A 16,769-nucleotide genomic window follows, 5' to 3' on the forward strand; every position below is an offset into this window, starting at 1 on the left:
GATACCAATTCAAGTAACTACACCACTTGTGATATGGTAAATACCACAAATACCCATACCTAAGACAACATAGAAAACTAAAGAACTTTTTATACATCGACTCGGCCGGGAATCGAACCCGGAAACTCGCAGTTACCCATTAAAACCGCTGTACACTGTACTCGACCACGGATGTCGTCTAAAAATATACATTATTTTTTTAAATCAAATTTTAAGAGTAATACAATCTAAAACAATGTATCTGCAGATGATTCTCATACTTTCCGTGTCACGAAAGAGATCATTAAATAAAAACGATAAAGAAAAGTTCATTTCATTTCCGCTATTCTGTAAAAACTTCGTACCTTATCCGTCAAATATTGAAAAACGACTCACGGTGATATGCCCTTTTTGATACGTTCATACTTTAAACGTAATCATTATTTTAGCCGATCTCGCTTATCAGTTTTCAACATTTCAGGATCGTATGTTGAATTTTTCTTACAGAATATTTGATATGATTACTCCAGAATGAAAAAAAACTCAATTTAATAGTAAAAAAAATGCTTTTTTGACATTCCTCTAAAAAAAGTACAAATAAAAATAAATCAGTTGTTTTTATTTTACTAAGTTGGCCAACCTGTTGTACGGTAAAATGTACATCCCTATATCCAATAACGTATACAATATTTACTTATTTTAAAAACATTGTCACTTGTACATTAACACAATGTTAAAAACCGATAATATTTTATTTAGCGTTTCTGTTAAGAAAATATTTATTCGTAATCCGCTTATTTATTGTGAAAACATTTTAAAAATACATTTCAAACAAACAATGCAGCATAATATTCGAATTGTATAAATATAAAAGCAACTGATTTAAATACGAATTTGACGGTTTAAATTTATTTTATTATGTTTGCAACACTTTGAGCAAGTCAGCAGAAAAAAAAAATAAACGGTAATGATATCTTGATACATCTATTTTCCTACTTATATCATATGCGGTAACAGTATCTATAACCGATTCTAAATTAGTACGAAATTAATAAAAATCTTTGATCCTTAATTGACATGGTAAGGCATTATGTAGGCCGACCGGAGTACATTAGAGTAAAGTAAAGTAACAGCCTGTACATTTCCCTTTACTGCGATAAGGCCTCTTCTTCTATTAGGGAGAGGGTTTGGAACATATTCCACCACGCTGTCCCAATGCGGGTTGGTGGAAGGCACATGTGGCAGAATTTCGATGAAATTAGACACATGCAGGTTTCCTCACGATTTTTTCCTTCACCGCCGAGCATGAGATGAATTATAAACACAAATTAAGCACATGTTTATAGTGGTGCTTGCCTGGGTTTTGAGCCCGCAATCATCGGTTAAGGTGCACGCGTTCTAAACACTGGGCCATCTCAGCTCGTACTGGGGTATAACTAGTTATATATTCTACTGCCACACAGTAATACTTAGTTTTTTTGCGAAACGTTTGTATGAGTATATTTATAATAATAAGTCAGTATAACATGAACAAGGACAGCATTTTTTTATGGAATAGGTTGACGGACATCGGACGGCTTATGTCATCTGATCGTAAGTGGTCACCATCACCCATAAACAATGACGCCGTAAGAAATATTAACTATTCCTTACATCCTCAATGCGCCACCAACCTTGGGAACTAAGATTCTATGTGCCCTGTGCCTGTAGTTACACTGGCTCACTGACCCTTCAAAGCGGAACACAACAATACTGCGTACTGTTGTTAAGCGGTAGAATATCTGATGATTGGGTGGTACCTACGCAGGCGGGCTTGCACAAAGCCCTACCACCAAGTGCATCTCAGTTCCCAAGTGTTTATCTAAGAAATGATTAAAATTTTACACGGCAAAAATGTCTATTGTAGTCGAGACCATTTGGCCGTTCGCCTAACAATGCCGAAAAATATATAAGTATATATATATATATATACTCTCGGGTGCCTGGTAATAAATGTGAAGTCTGATTGTTGATCTCAATTAAAAAATTAATATTGTCGATTTAAACATAAGTGTTTATTTTTATTACGTAAAATAAGAGACTTTTTAATTTTTTTAATATAAATTTGTAGAAGAACTTTAGTTTCATTTTACTTTTCATTCATATAACTAAACAGTTGTAAAATAAATATAAACACATTATTTGCCTTTCTGACTAATGAAATAAGTAAAAAACAAGCATTTTGTTACCGGGTCCCACAGACCCACCAGGCACGCCATGTGAGTTTTACCCACCAGGCACCCGAAGGATTAAACCACGCTTATGCTACCTTGATCCAAGTTAAAGACAAAGTAATATCCTTACTACACACAAAATTACACTTCAGTAATATTCATTTATTTCTTACAGCTATAAATATGAAATACAAATGCAATCCATTTTACATTCGATTAGATTACAGAACAATTAAATAAATTTATTTTGTCGATAGCTTGGTTAAGGTTGTGCAAGTTCTATACGTATTTGGCATTTTGTTGGCTTAGTTCGTTTTTGTCCTTGGTAGTACAGATAATGAATACTAATATATTGTCCCAAGAGTAACCTTAGCCTTCAATACGGTATTATGACATTCGATTCCATATCATAATTTATATCACATTATTATTGCATATTATGAATATAGCAGGGTCTATTGAATTCACTTTATTACAGTGAAACGTGGTTAAGTGGGACCTGGATAAGTGAAATACCTCCATAACTGAAACTCATGCTGCGGTCCCATCACTTTGGCATTGTATTACCTCTGTTAGTGGGACTAAGCAAACCTCTATAACTGGGATTTGTCATTTTGTTTTATCATTATAATAACCTCTACAAATGAGACAGCACGTAATTTTTCTATGCATAAACTACTGTAACTGAGATAACATTGTTTTGTATTTTTACCAACACATTATTTTTCTACCCGCAAATTCCGCACTTAACTATGTATGTAATTTGAGGTATCAATGACTCCAAGTTTTAGATTTGCTTTACTACCATAATGATGTTTATTTGCAAAATTTCAAAGCGCACCTCTATATCTGAGACAGATATTTATTTATACTTGGGTATCTGGGACACTGGGTTAGTGTAATACCTCTATAAGTGAAACAACATTGCAGGTCCCCTGAAGTTTCACTTAACCAGGTTTCACTGTATATACAATTATATTATTGTAATTAATTGATCAATAATTTGTAAAACCGTAATTAATATTATTTCATATGGCATAGCATTTAATACTGGCATGTAACACTATTTCTTATTTTAAATATGATTGAGTTGTCATTAGAAAACAATTGGACGATAGCGTGGCATTTTAATGAAAGATAGAGAGATTGGAGCATCATTGCAAAACAATAATATTATATTGGCCATCCCGAACTACTGAAATTACAATATATTCGTTGGGTATTCATAATATTAAAATATATAGTCATATATATATTGTCTATAAAATAAAACATGGTATTATTTATTTTCATGTTCCTCGAAGATAATTCTAACTCACCTCAAGATCTCATTGTTGTAAATTCATAGAACATTCGCATAATCTGCAACAAACAATAAAAAAATGATTAAATTCTCATAATATTAACTTTCAAACTGAATTTACTACAAATATATCGTATAGGTACCACTCACTTATCAGTTATTTTAACGCCAAATAACAGTACTCAGTATTGTTGTGTTCTTCCTAATTTTGTCTTCTAATAGACAATTAGCAGTTCCCTAAATGAAGAGTCTTAAAACCGCATACTCAATGCAACGAAAAAATTGAGAATATTAATGAAACTAGTTACAATCCATCCATTACAGTCCATTTTTAAAACAGATTAATATAATAGTAACAGCCCGTAAATTTCCCACAGTTGGGCTAAGACCTGAGTTCTCCTCAGGTTGAGATGGAATGCACATGTGGCAGAATTTCGATGAAATTAGACACATGCAGGTTTCATCACGATGTTTTCCTTCACCGCTGAGCACGTGATGAATTTTAAATACAAATTAAACACACACATATATATATTCAAACCAGGGTTTGAACCCGAAATCATCGATTAAGATGCACGCGTTCTAACCACTGGGCCATCTCAGATCATTTATTATTATAACATAATGGATAAATTCAATGATATACTAATTTGTTATTCTATCCGGTCAACGTTGACTATCAAGTGGATACAATATTCCTTTGAAATATTGAGATCTTAAGAATATTTATTATAATTCTCGTGCATTATCTTTTGTCAGAGATATTATAATTATATTTGATATACGTTTTATAAGAGAGCTTTAGACGGTCCTCGCTCGGGTAAGCACCGCTGAATTATCATTTATTATTCATCTTGACGTATCGATGATCAAGGGAAATCGCGAGACCTGCCTGAGGATTGGATGCTAAAGTTAAGTAAAATAAAGTAACAGCCTGTAAATTTCCCACTGCTGAGATAAGGCCTCCTCTTCCATTAAGGAGAGGGTTTGTAACATATTCCACCACGCTGTTCCAATGCGGGTTGGTGGAATGCACATGTGGCAGATTTTCGATGAAATTAGACAGATGCAGGTTTTGCCGAGCACGAGATGAATTATAAACACAAATTAAGCACATATATATAGCGGTGCTTGCCTGGGTTTGAACCCGCAATCATCGGTTAAGATGCACGCGTTCTAACCACTGGGCCATCTCAGCTCTCCGTTGGATGCTAAGCTACCACACATGTAGGTATAGGGTCGAATGAAAGGCGTTTTATGAAATAAGACTCCCAAAATCCTAATCCTCATGAGGGAATTGACCATAGGCCAGGCGTAGATACATATTTTTCGGCTTTTTGAAATAACAACAGTTACAAAAACTGAATGTAAATTTCCCACTATTGGGCTAAGGTCCCTTTGAGGAGAAGATTTGGAACATATTCCAAAACGCAGTTTCTATGTTGTAGGAGTAATATACGTGAGTCAGAATTTATAAGAAATAAAACACATGCAGGTTTCCTCACGATATTTTCCTACACCGCCGAGCACGAGATTAATTTATAAACACAAATTAAGCACATGAATATTCAGCGATGCTTGTCTGGGATTGAACCCGCAATCATCGGTTAAGATGCACGCGTTCTAACCCCAAGGCCATCTCGGCATACACGGCTATTTTTGAAAGACCTGCAGAAATCCTAACCTTATTTCCTTAATTGAGGATGGCTGTAGCCATGAAGCACATATAAGCTTCAATCGATATAAAAACGTATTTTCACTCGCTAAGAAATGAGATAGCTAATCGATCTTTCTTACGTTACAGAACACCGTTGGATTTGAATTGCTAATAACTACGAGACTAATAAAGTTAACTACAGTCGAGTCCCCAACGAGTAGATCATGTCTGTATGAGTTCGTAGAGCAGGATTTGTTCTACCTGACGCTCGGACTAAGATACAGTACATGTTTGTGATTGTTTCGAATTTGCATTGCGTAAAGTTTTAAATTAGTTTAACGTGGATATATGTTTAGCTAGGATGTTGATTCAAGTATCAAGTAGGTATGTATATGTTGATATAGTAAAGAATTAACAACGCTCTTATAAAACCCAAATTAAGATATCAAAATCATTTTCCAGGTTAAAGTAAAAATCAATCAATATATTTTTTGAAATAAATAATGGACAACATCACACACTTTACTCTGATCCCAATATAAATAACTAGAGCACTTGTCTTATGGAAAATCAGAAGGAACGACTGTACCACATCCACCCAGACCCAAGACAATATATAAAACTAATGAACTTTTTCAGCATTGACTCGGCTGGGAATCGAACCCGGGACCTCGGAGTACGGAGGAGCGTACCCATAAAAACCGGTCACACTACTCGATCATGGAGGTAGTCATATTATAAACAAAATATAAAAAAAATATAAATTATATGTCATAATATGAATCGTCAATATTATCAGAATTATAAATTAACATATCAGGAAAAAAAATGTTTGATACAAAACAGGAATACAAAAATTTTAAGGTCGAAAAAATAGGAGGAGTACAACAGTGTCAAAAAGAAAATGAATATAGCGCAAAGCGATTACATAGCTGGTCCGTCGGGCATACGTCCAGCGACGGTACACGCGCCACGAATCATGCAGACGTCGGAAGGCAATCCAAAGAAATATTAAAGAGATTCCTTATTATGTCATATAAAAAAAACTTGTTATAATTTCATAATTGTTTTATTAAACATTTGCTGTGCCCCGAGACCTCGTACGCGTATGAATTTAACAAAAAAAATTGTTGTAGCCTAAGTTACTCCCTATTATATCAGTTATCTGCCAGTGAAAGTTCCATCAAAATCGGCCCAGCCATTTCAGAGGTTAGCTGGAACAAACAGACAGACAGACAAAAAATGTTATTTTGCTATATATACCAAATATGGTAATGAGTAAAAAAGGGCTATTTTAATAATTCAAACAGACACTCCAATTTTATTATATGTATGTATTATTAATGAAATAATTTCAGTTTAAAAATGTATCATATTTATTATTTTTGATTATGACGTTTATGTTTAATTTATATTTTCAATATTTACATTGTGTAATATACAAATGCCACGAGACTACCTGTTAGTAGTTCAAATTTTGCATTGATAATTTTGAAAAGTAATTATTTTTTGTATGTGATATTGTATCTACTGTACTGTCTTAATGAAAATAAAATAATGACCATTTGAAAATAATGAAAAAACTACAAGGCAAACTAATTCTACTGACGTCATACTTCACTAATTTGTATGAGATATTATCAATGTGTAATTATAGAAAATATACATCATCATAGTCTGTGGATTTCTAAAGGTTTTGTAATCTATGAAATGAGAACATTTCGGGAGATGAAGTGGCGAAATTATGTGCGACGTAGTCAATGACAAAATTAACGATCCGCGCTTTTCTCTCAGCCGCAATTAAACACAAAAACGAAAATTTAATTATTATAATAGAAAAAACCCTACTCACGAATTCGTTTTGGATAGGACCGTAATTGATTTAAATTTATAAGAAGTGATAGATTGTTGTATACAACAAAAACAACAGCCCGTAAATTACCCACTATTGGACTAAATCCTGCTCTTCCTTTGAGGAGAAGTGGAACATATCCCATAACGCTCTTCCAATGTAGGTTGGTGAAATACACTTGTGGCAATTTAATTAAAATTAGGCACATGAAGTTTTCCTTCACCTCCGAGCACGAGATGAATTATAAAGACAAATTAAGCTGTTGAATATTCAGTGCTGCTTGCCTGGGTTTGAATCGGTATTCATCGGTTAAGATGCACGCGTTATAACCACTGGGTCATACCGGCTTTATTTCGGCGTATCGGCGCAGTGGAAGCGTATTGGGCCCATTGTTGCATACAAATACATATATATACTAATATTATACATGAGAAAGTAAATCTGTCGCTTACTACTTCACGCTTAAATTGCTAAATGATTTATATTAAATTTGCTTTAGAGATAGTTTGAGTACCCGTTAAAAGACATGGCTTTTTTTTCAATCACCCCTCGAGGGGATAAATGGGGGCTGACGGTGTGCTATAGGTAAAGTTTTATGAAATTCGTTCTGGTAAAGCCGGTTCGGCTAGTATTTATACATATGTATGTTACTTTCATGTTTATGTCGCCAAGCCTTTGTCGTAACTTAGGCTTTATAATCAAGTCAAATGGTTTTGCTTTTAGGAATATCGTTTTATTTTTTATAAAGAATTCTAGCAATTCCCCAAATTAATTAGGGAATTACTAATGTTCCTATTTACCCCTCCTTTGAAGCTTATCACTTGTGTTAGAAGTGGTAGTGACAATAGCCCTAGGGTTTGTTTTGATCCTGCAACTTAGCAGCATTTTCAACCGACTTCAAAAAGGAGGAGGTTATCAATTCGTCTGTATTTTTTTATTTATATTTTTATGTTTGTTACCTCATTACTTTTTACTGGGTGGACCGATTATGATATTTTGTTTCTGTTTGAAAACTAGTGCCTCCCGGGGGCCTCCATTTTAATTTAGTCCAGTTCTGATGATGATATCCATATGAAAACGATATATGTCTTAAACAAATAAAACTTGCATTATGTGTATGCGCGATAAATGGGTGAATAACTCAAATTTGCGCCAAACAATTTTGATGTTTCTTTTTTTTATTATAAATAATATACTTCGAGGGTAGTTTGGTGAAAGTGTGGTAAGGTTCTGACCATAGGGTCTATGACAAAGTAACTCAAACTTGGAATCCAAGGACTTTTTTGCCTAAAGCATGACAGCTATCTCTCACAAACGAGAGCGAGAGCCACGTGCGACAACGATATATAGATGAATTTATATTAAAATATTATATAGAATTTATAGAGATATAGTACAGGATCCGGGGCCTATTTTGTCACTTGATTACTATCAAGCTAATTTTCCGTGAGTAGCTTCATTTTGATAAGACGCCCAACAATTTCCTGTGCGAAAATTCTCGATATTGGTAGCTAACAGAGGTAGCAATAATAAAATATGTCGATTTGATGATTCTCAAATATTAATTACTAACTGGATTGTTTTTTATTAAATCTTAAGATAATTATCTAAATTATTTGAAAAAATATTTGTCCTACAAAATCTATGGTTTCATCAAAGAGTCCTCCCCCTCCAACATGTATTGATAACGAGATCACCAAAAATTATTACTAACCAGCTGATTTTTTTTTTATTACTTAGTTAATATATATATAATGTCACGGTCATATTGTCCTACAAATTCCGTGGTATGTTATCCCGGTCCTACGATCAGAAATTGTTAATACCATAAGACCATTTTTCTCATTACTAACTGTAGGATAAAAATATTACATAATAGGTTAGTGTGTTCAGTGCCCAAATAAAACAATGTCCTACAAAAAAACAGGTATGTATCACTAGTCCGACAAAAATTGTCATTTTTTCGTTTTCCGATTTCTAACATAAGATACAGTGAGAAAATCTTTTTTTAAATTTAAATAAGTTTATTTTTTTGAAAAATGAGGTACAAAAATAAATCCAACCATTTTGGAACATCGCACTCTCCTTCATTTAATACTTCACTATCAATGAAATCAGTTAAAGGTTTTTTTTTAATTTTCAATATATTTTTTCGATATTTCAAGGCGAAATCCTGTGCTTCTTGTTGAAATAATATATTACTGATTTCTTCATCATCGGTTGTTTCAATATCTACATCAGATGAAATAACAAATTGTTGATTAGAAATATTAACCAATGATATTTTGTGTCTTAATTGAGCTTGTATAAAATCCTTAAGAGCTTTATTGCTAAATGTGGTAGCTTCTAAATTTGCGTGGTCATACATTTCTTTCACAAATTCAGCATAACAATATTTCAAGTGAGCTAATGACATCACTCGTCGATTTATAATAATTTCTTGCTGAATATAATTAATCAATCGTTCTCTGGCAATTTTATGGCCTTCTCGTTTCGTAGCCCAATCATTACTTGGAGGTGGATTCGTTTTCCTTTGGTATTTCGCAAAATAATTCACACTACATATATTGTGATACGCCAAAAAATCATCGTTAACCGAGTTAGTTTCGTCTTGAATTTTTAGTAACATCTCTATATCACCCAGTTCTGTTGAATAATTTTTAATTTTTTCCAGAAAGGACATTTTGTTTTTAATTTTACGACAGTAAATTTGTCGCCCTTTACGTTTTATATTGACTTTTTCACAAAAAAAACATTTCTTTGCTGACTCATCATCTCGAAAACTTTGTACATCTACTTCACAATCTGTATTGTCCCCCTCAACAGTATTTTCCGAGTCTTCGATATTACTGGTTTCATCATTTACTAATGTTTAAATCGACATATTTTATTATTGCTACCTCTGTTAGCTACCAATATCGAGAATTTTCGCACAGGAAATTGTTGGGCGTCTCATCAAAACGATGCTATTCACGAAGATTCAGCTTGATAGTAATTATTTTTACATCAATGATCTGTACTACTACTTTTGACCGTAGGACCGGGATAACATACCACGGAATTTGTAGGACAATATGACCGTGACATTATATATATATATATATATTAACTAAGTAATAAAAAAAAATCAGCTGGTTAGTAATAATTTTTGGTGATCTCGTTATCAATACATGTTGGAGGGGGAGGACTCTTTGATGAAACCATAGATTTTGTAGGACAAATATTTTTTCAAATAATTTAGATAATTATCTTAAGATTTAATAAAAAACAATCCAGTTAGTAATTAATATTTGAGAATCATCAAATCGACATATTTTATTATTGCTACCTCTGTTAGCTACCAATATCGAGAATTTTCGCACAGGAAATTGTTGGGCGTCTTATCAAAATGAAGCTACTCACGGAAAATTAGCTTGATAGTAATCAAGTGACAAAATAGGCCCCGGATCCTGTACTAATACAAAATACATACTAAAAAGTACATAATTACATACATTCTATTCCCCTTACAAATTAACAAGTTGTGTTTCCGCGACGTAACATCAAGTTCACCTAATTATACAATTGTAATTAGACATTTTTTCCGTTATATAATGACAATAAACTTTATTATTTCAACTCACATTCAAATAATAAATAAAAATTATATTGTATAGTGTATACCTTGTTAACACCTCGATTTTTGACGTTTTGCAAGACAGTGTGGCGATTTATTAATATTATTTAAAAAACAATTTTTGTGACATCAAGAATTGAAGAAATACAACTTAAATAATTTGAGGCATATTATCTGATATCTTTGCTATTTGTTAACACATTAAAAATGTTTTCGTTTTGTATATGGAAATTCATAAAACCATACAATTTATAATTATAATTTTATCTTAAAAACGACTCTAATGTTATGATTGCGATAGTAATTCACATGCGAGTGCATCTTACTTTTGAGAGACCTAAGATGGCCCAGTGGCTAGAACGCGTGCATCTTAACCGGGTTCAAACCCATGCAAGCACCACTATATCCATGTGCTTAATTTATGTTTATCATTTATCTCGTGCTCGGCGGTGAAGGAAAACATCGTGAGGAAACGTGCATGTGACTAATTTCATCGAAATTCTACCACATGTGCATTCCACCAACCCGCATTGGAACAGCGTGGTGGAATATGTTCCAAACCCTTTTCTTAATAGAAGAGGAGAGCCTTATTTCAACAGTTGGAAATTTACAGGCTGTTGCTTGCTTGCTGACTTTTGAACTGAACGGAGAATATATTTCGTTTTCTAGACATTCGTATTCGTCAAGAATAACAAAGAAATCACATTCATTACTTTTATATGTCTGGGTCTAATAGCGGCTTATTCGTTGAGCGCTATAAGCCTTGACTCGAAGTTACCCTACATCAATGTCCCTTTTCGAAGCAATGGATAAATACATACGATATGTCATACGGCATGGATTTTAAATAAAGAATCTATTCTTTTTTTAAAACATCTGCAATACGAGTAAGTTTTTTTTGTTATAGATTGGCCGACGAGCATATGGGTCATCTGATGGTAAGTGGTAACCCATAGACAATGATGCAGTATGAAATATTAACCATTCCTTACATCGCCAATACGCCACCAACATTGAGAACTAAGATGCTATGTCTCTTGTGCCTGTAGTTACCCTGGCTCACTGACCGTTCAAACCGAAACACAACAATGCTGATTGGCGGTAGACTATCTGATGTGTGGGTGGTACCTGACAAGGCGGGCTTGCATAAAGCCCTACCACCGAATAAATATGATTTTTAAGATCTCATGGCTATGTAAACTGGCCTACTCAAATTCTAATCTGATCTGAGTTGAATAACTGTGTGGTACCAACTCAGGCGCACAATGCTTTACTTCTCATCGATATAAACATTTAAATAAAACATTGGTGTACCCGATTGACATTACCAAAACAAATAAATTAATTGTCTACTAATTTTAGGTTATACAGTATTAAGCTTTACTAGACTGATTTAATTCGTTTTTTTATAAATGAGACAACATCACAAACATTACTCTGATCCCAATGTAAGTAGCTAAATCACTTGTGTTATGGAAAATCAGAAGTAACGAAGGTACCACAAACACCCAGACCCAAAACAACATAGAAAACTAATGATAATCTTTATCGACTCGGCCGGGAATCGAACCCGGGACCTCGGAGTGGCGTACCCTTGAAAACCGGTGTACACACCACTCGACCACGGAGGTCGTCAAATTTTTTTTCAGAGGTTTTTGATAATAATGTTATTGGAATCACGACCTTATTACCATGTAATTACAGAATTTGCTTAATTTTTATATGTAACTTTTCTAAATCATAATACATAAAATAAAATGCCGTTCGAAATCAAAATCTTATTCGCATAATATATCAATGTTGGATATTTGAATCTATGTGGAGATTGTTATTCGATTTACGAGAAAATCTCTTCAAACATTTAAAGAGATTGTTGGACTTTGTTTACCTATTTCGCTAACAGTCCCATATATTTATTTTACAGCAAGAAAAGCCTTGGACTTGTATCTCAATATTATCTTGCCGTTTTATTATTTCGTTTCTTACTTTTCCAATTTCTTGCTCTTACAAAATTTATCTTTTTTTTTATTCGAAACCTTTCATTTGTTATATTTAAAACATAAATAATAAAGTATGTTATTTATTGCTTGTAATAAATTATATATTTATTATATAAAAGCTGAAAACAACATAAGAAAAGCATGAAATCTCTTCCCTAAATATATAATTTATTGCCGAAGCATTATTAGAACGATTCTTGGATGTAATACTCGTTGACTTCCAGACGGGATATATTACAATACATACATCTATAAGTGTATTTAACAAACATGACTGTATTTTTAAATGTTGAAGAAGAATAACTACTGAGTTTTTTTCCGGTTGTTCTCGGTAGAATCTACTATCCGAACCGGTGGTTAGATGACGATTTAAAAGTGCTTGTAATAGCCTACTTGAATGCAGTTTATTTAGATTTTTGATTTTGCACGTTTATTTGTATGCCAAAAAACTTTTAAAGAACTGTCTTCCTATAAATGAAACTGCATTTACGCCATCTTTATATAACGCAACGTGTTATTCGCGTGTAACTATTGAATAAGTAAGGGTCATTCCGTTTGTAATTGTAATGCGCCCTTTTCGAAACACGCCATCGCGTGCTCAGCATGATACATGACTACATGCCACAGCCAACACTGGAGGTCCGTATTTTCAATATATTTTGCCTCTATTCAGACTTGTTGCACTTTTTATGAACTTAACATCTTTATTTTTTTTTAATTAAAAATAAAATCTTCCTCATTGTAAAAGTCATATTATAAAGTTTAAAATATATAAATTGAACTTTTTAGGTACGCTCGAATTTTCTTCAAAACGTAAAGAACAATAGTCTACTATTAACGGTTCCTTAGATTGTTTTTATAATACATAAAAATTGGACCACATCACATACATTACTCTGTTCCGAATGTAAGTAGCTAAAACATTTGTGTTATGGAAAATCAGAAGTAACGAAGGTACCACAAACACCCAGGCCCAACACGACATAGAAAATTAATAAACCTACATCGAGTCGGCCGGGAATCGAACCCAGGACCTCAGAGTGGCGTACCCATGAAAACTTCGAGGTCGAATCGAACGAAAGGAGGTCGTTATTTGATTGAATGTCTATTAAACAAAATTAAGGCGTCAGACCTTCGAAAACGCGCTGACTTTATTTTTGAAGGATTCGGATTCGGATCCGGATGATTAGTGACGACCTCCATGGTCGAGTGGTGTGTACACCGATTTTCATGGATTTGCCACTCTGAGGTCCCGTGTTCGATTCCTGGCCGAGTCGATGTAGATTACCATTAATTTTCTATGTTGTCTTGGGTCTGGGTGTTTGTGGTACCGTCGTTACTTCTGATTTCCATAACACAAGTGCTTCAGCTACTTACATTGGGATCAGAGTAATGTATGTGATGTTGTCTCATATTTATTTATTCGTCTAGAAAATAAAGGTGCTTAATCAGTGCTCATTCATTACGAAAACTAGCATTGCAGGGATGTAATAGTTACATTAGGCCAAACTGGTATTCGAACCCAGGACGTCGGTTCTGCTGACTTATATACAGCCTGTAGACCATCGAGAGAGCAAAAGAAAAAAGAAATTGTATTCGCAATTCGAATTGCAAAGGTGCTAACCTAACTAGGTATGGCTGGGGATCGCTTGGCGCGACCCTGTTTGTATTAATGTAATTGTATGTATAATAAAATAAAACCCTAATTGTACCCGTGCCAAGTTGAAGCTCGAGGCAGTTAGACTTTTATAAAATGTACGTTTCAGATATCTTTGTACTCGAAACAAAACTTATTGTACCCGTTTTAGATGTTAGTATTCTTCAATATCTGAAGATCCATGTTTTTATTATTAGTTGTTGAAGCTTATATTTAGTGTTTTCCCGCAGGTTGGTCTTCAGGCGTTTGATTAGGTTAGATTATCAAATAGCCTGGTAAATGGTAGCTTCCCATTTTTAAATGTTAATTCAAAAGTACTTGTATAAAGTATATTTTTATTTGGATTTTGAATTTCTATTTAACTTATCTTTAATTATAAATTATTTTCAACTGTTTGACCGTGAAAGAGCAACCGATAGACAGTCAGACATAATTAATTTCCCATTTATAATGTTAATATAGTATTTATTGAGGAATGGTAGAAAATATATTTACATATACATATTTAGTTTTATGCAAACCACCACAAGCGTCAGTCGAAGCACATCTTTAAATAGACAAGACCAACAATGACCCCAATATGTAAAAACGTTTTATTATTCACAAAACAATGAATGCAACCGCTTTGCTACTGAGGAAACAAGTGTGGACGGTCAACAGAAAAATAAAAAAATCAACAATCTTTGATGAAAAACTCACAACAGCTTAGAAATACATTTTTTATATAATCGAATACATTATTTACAAATTGCTATGTTTGGAAAATACGTTATAAATATGTATTCGTTATAACTAATCACTATTAATTGTAAAACAAGGTCACCCAGCTGCATCTGTCTGTATGTTCGCGATGAACTCCAAAACTACTGAACGGATTTTAATGCGGTTTTCGCTGATAAACAGAGAGATTCATATGGAAGGTTTAGGTATATCATTTATTACGGTTCTTGTGTAAATGAGTTGAAATAGAACGACAACTGTTAAAACATTTGACGACCTCCATGGTCGAGTGGTGTGTACACCGGTTTTCATGGGTACGCCACTCTGAGCTCCCGGGTTCGATTCCTGGCCAAGTCGATGTAGATGATCATTAGTTTTCTATGTTGTCTTGGGTCTAGGTGTTTGTGGTACCGTCGTTACTTCTGATTTCCATAACACAAGTGCTTCAGCTACTTACATTGGGATCAGAATAATGTATGTGATGTTGTCTCATATTTATTTATAACATGTCGGAAAAAAGCGACAAAATAATTAAAAAAAAGAACCTTATATCCACCCAATGGAAGCCGGGACGGGTCGCTAGTATATATTAAATAGCACAATAAATTAACACGAAATATAAAATAAAAACAATTGTTAGTATATTTTATAAATAGTATTTGAGCACGAATTCGTGTTACTAATATTCGTAGCAGTTAATGTTCTCGGCATAAGACATAAATAGCAAATTAAAAGATCGAATACGCGTAATGTGCTAGAATAGGAGACTGCCTACAAAACCTTCTGACCCAGATTCTTCGGCACCACGACATTCGTGTCGTTGCACTTTTAAAAACAGTCAAGTTCGAAACGCTTTCTCGTTTTGTACTTTGTACTAACAGTTAAAAACTTACACCACAGACATACTTCACATTTGAAAATGAGAATATTTAGACCTGATATCATTATAAAAAGTTCTATCTTTGTTTATTAAGAAAATAAATGTAACTTTTGTTCATAATGATACAACAATAACAACAGCCTGTAAATTTCCCACTGATGGGCCTTCATCTCTCTTTGAGGAGAAGTTTGCGAACATATTCCACTCTGTTCCAATGTGGGTTGGTAGAATACACATGTGGCAGAATTTCTATGAAATTAGACACATGCATGTTTCCTCACAATGTTTTCCTTCACAGCCGAGAACGAAATGAATTTATAAACACAAATTAAGCACATGAATATTCAGTGGTCCATGCCTGGGTTTGAACCCGCAATCATCGGTTACGATGCACGTTCTAACCACTGGGCCATCTCGGCTCACAATAAAAAGTTTTTAAAAATACCTACCAAGTAAACAATACCTACCTCAATCTGTAGTGTAATAAACAGTTTAAGAATTGATAAGTTACGTTGGTGTTCCAAATAGGCTTTTTAATGAAAGAATAATTACCTGGGGACTACCGTACTTACCTACATCGTTGAAAGCCTTGTTAAGTACATTATGCAGGTATGTTAGGCAATCTAGACTTTAGGTCTACATTGCCTACCTGATTAAATACTGTATATTTTATAAGGTACAAGATTCTTCACCGGAAATTGCGTTAACATGTCATGAAGGTGAATTTATTTTGATGACTTCCGTGGTCGAGTAGAGTATACCGGTTTTCATGGGTACGCCTCTCCGAGGTCCCAGGTTCGGTTCTCGGCCGAGTCGATGTAGAAAAAGTTCATTAGTTTTCTATGCTGTCCTGGATCTGGGTGTTTGTTGTACCGTCATAACTTCTGATTTT

General features: G+C 33.8%; 1 protein-coding gene across 1 annotated transcript in view; it reads right to left on the reverse strand.

The window, feature by feature from the left end:
* The window catches only part of LOC124531992, a 90,272-nt gene that overhangs the window by 3,283 nt on the left and 70,220 nt on the right, over positions 1-16,769 (reverse strand). The window contains exon 2 of the mRNA XM_047106605.1: positions 3,512-3,554. The gene's annotated coding sequence lies outside the window, so the exon portion shown is untranslated. The remainder of the gene's footprint in view (positions 1-3,511; positions 3,555-16,769) is intronic.

Source organism: Vanessa cardui, chromosome 8 (assembly GCF_905220365.1).
Source record: "Vanessa cardui chromosome 8, ilVanCard2.1, whole genome shotgun sequence".
NCBI lineage: Eukaryota > Metazoa > Arthropoda > Insecta > Lepidoptera > Nymphalidae > Vanessa > Vanessa cardui.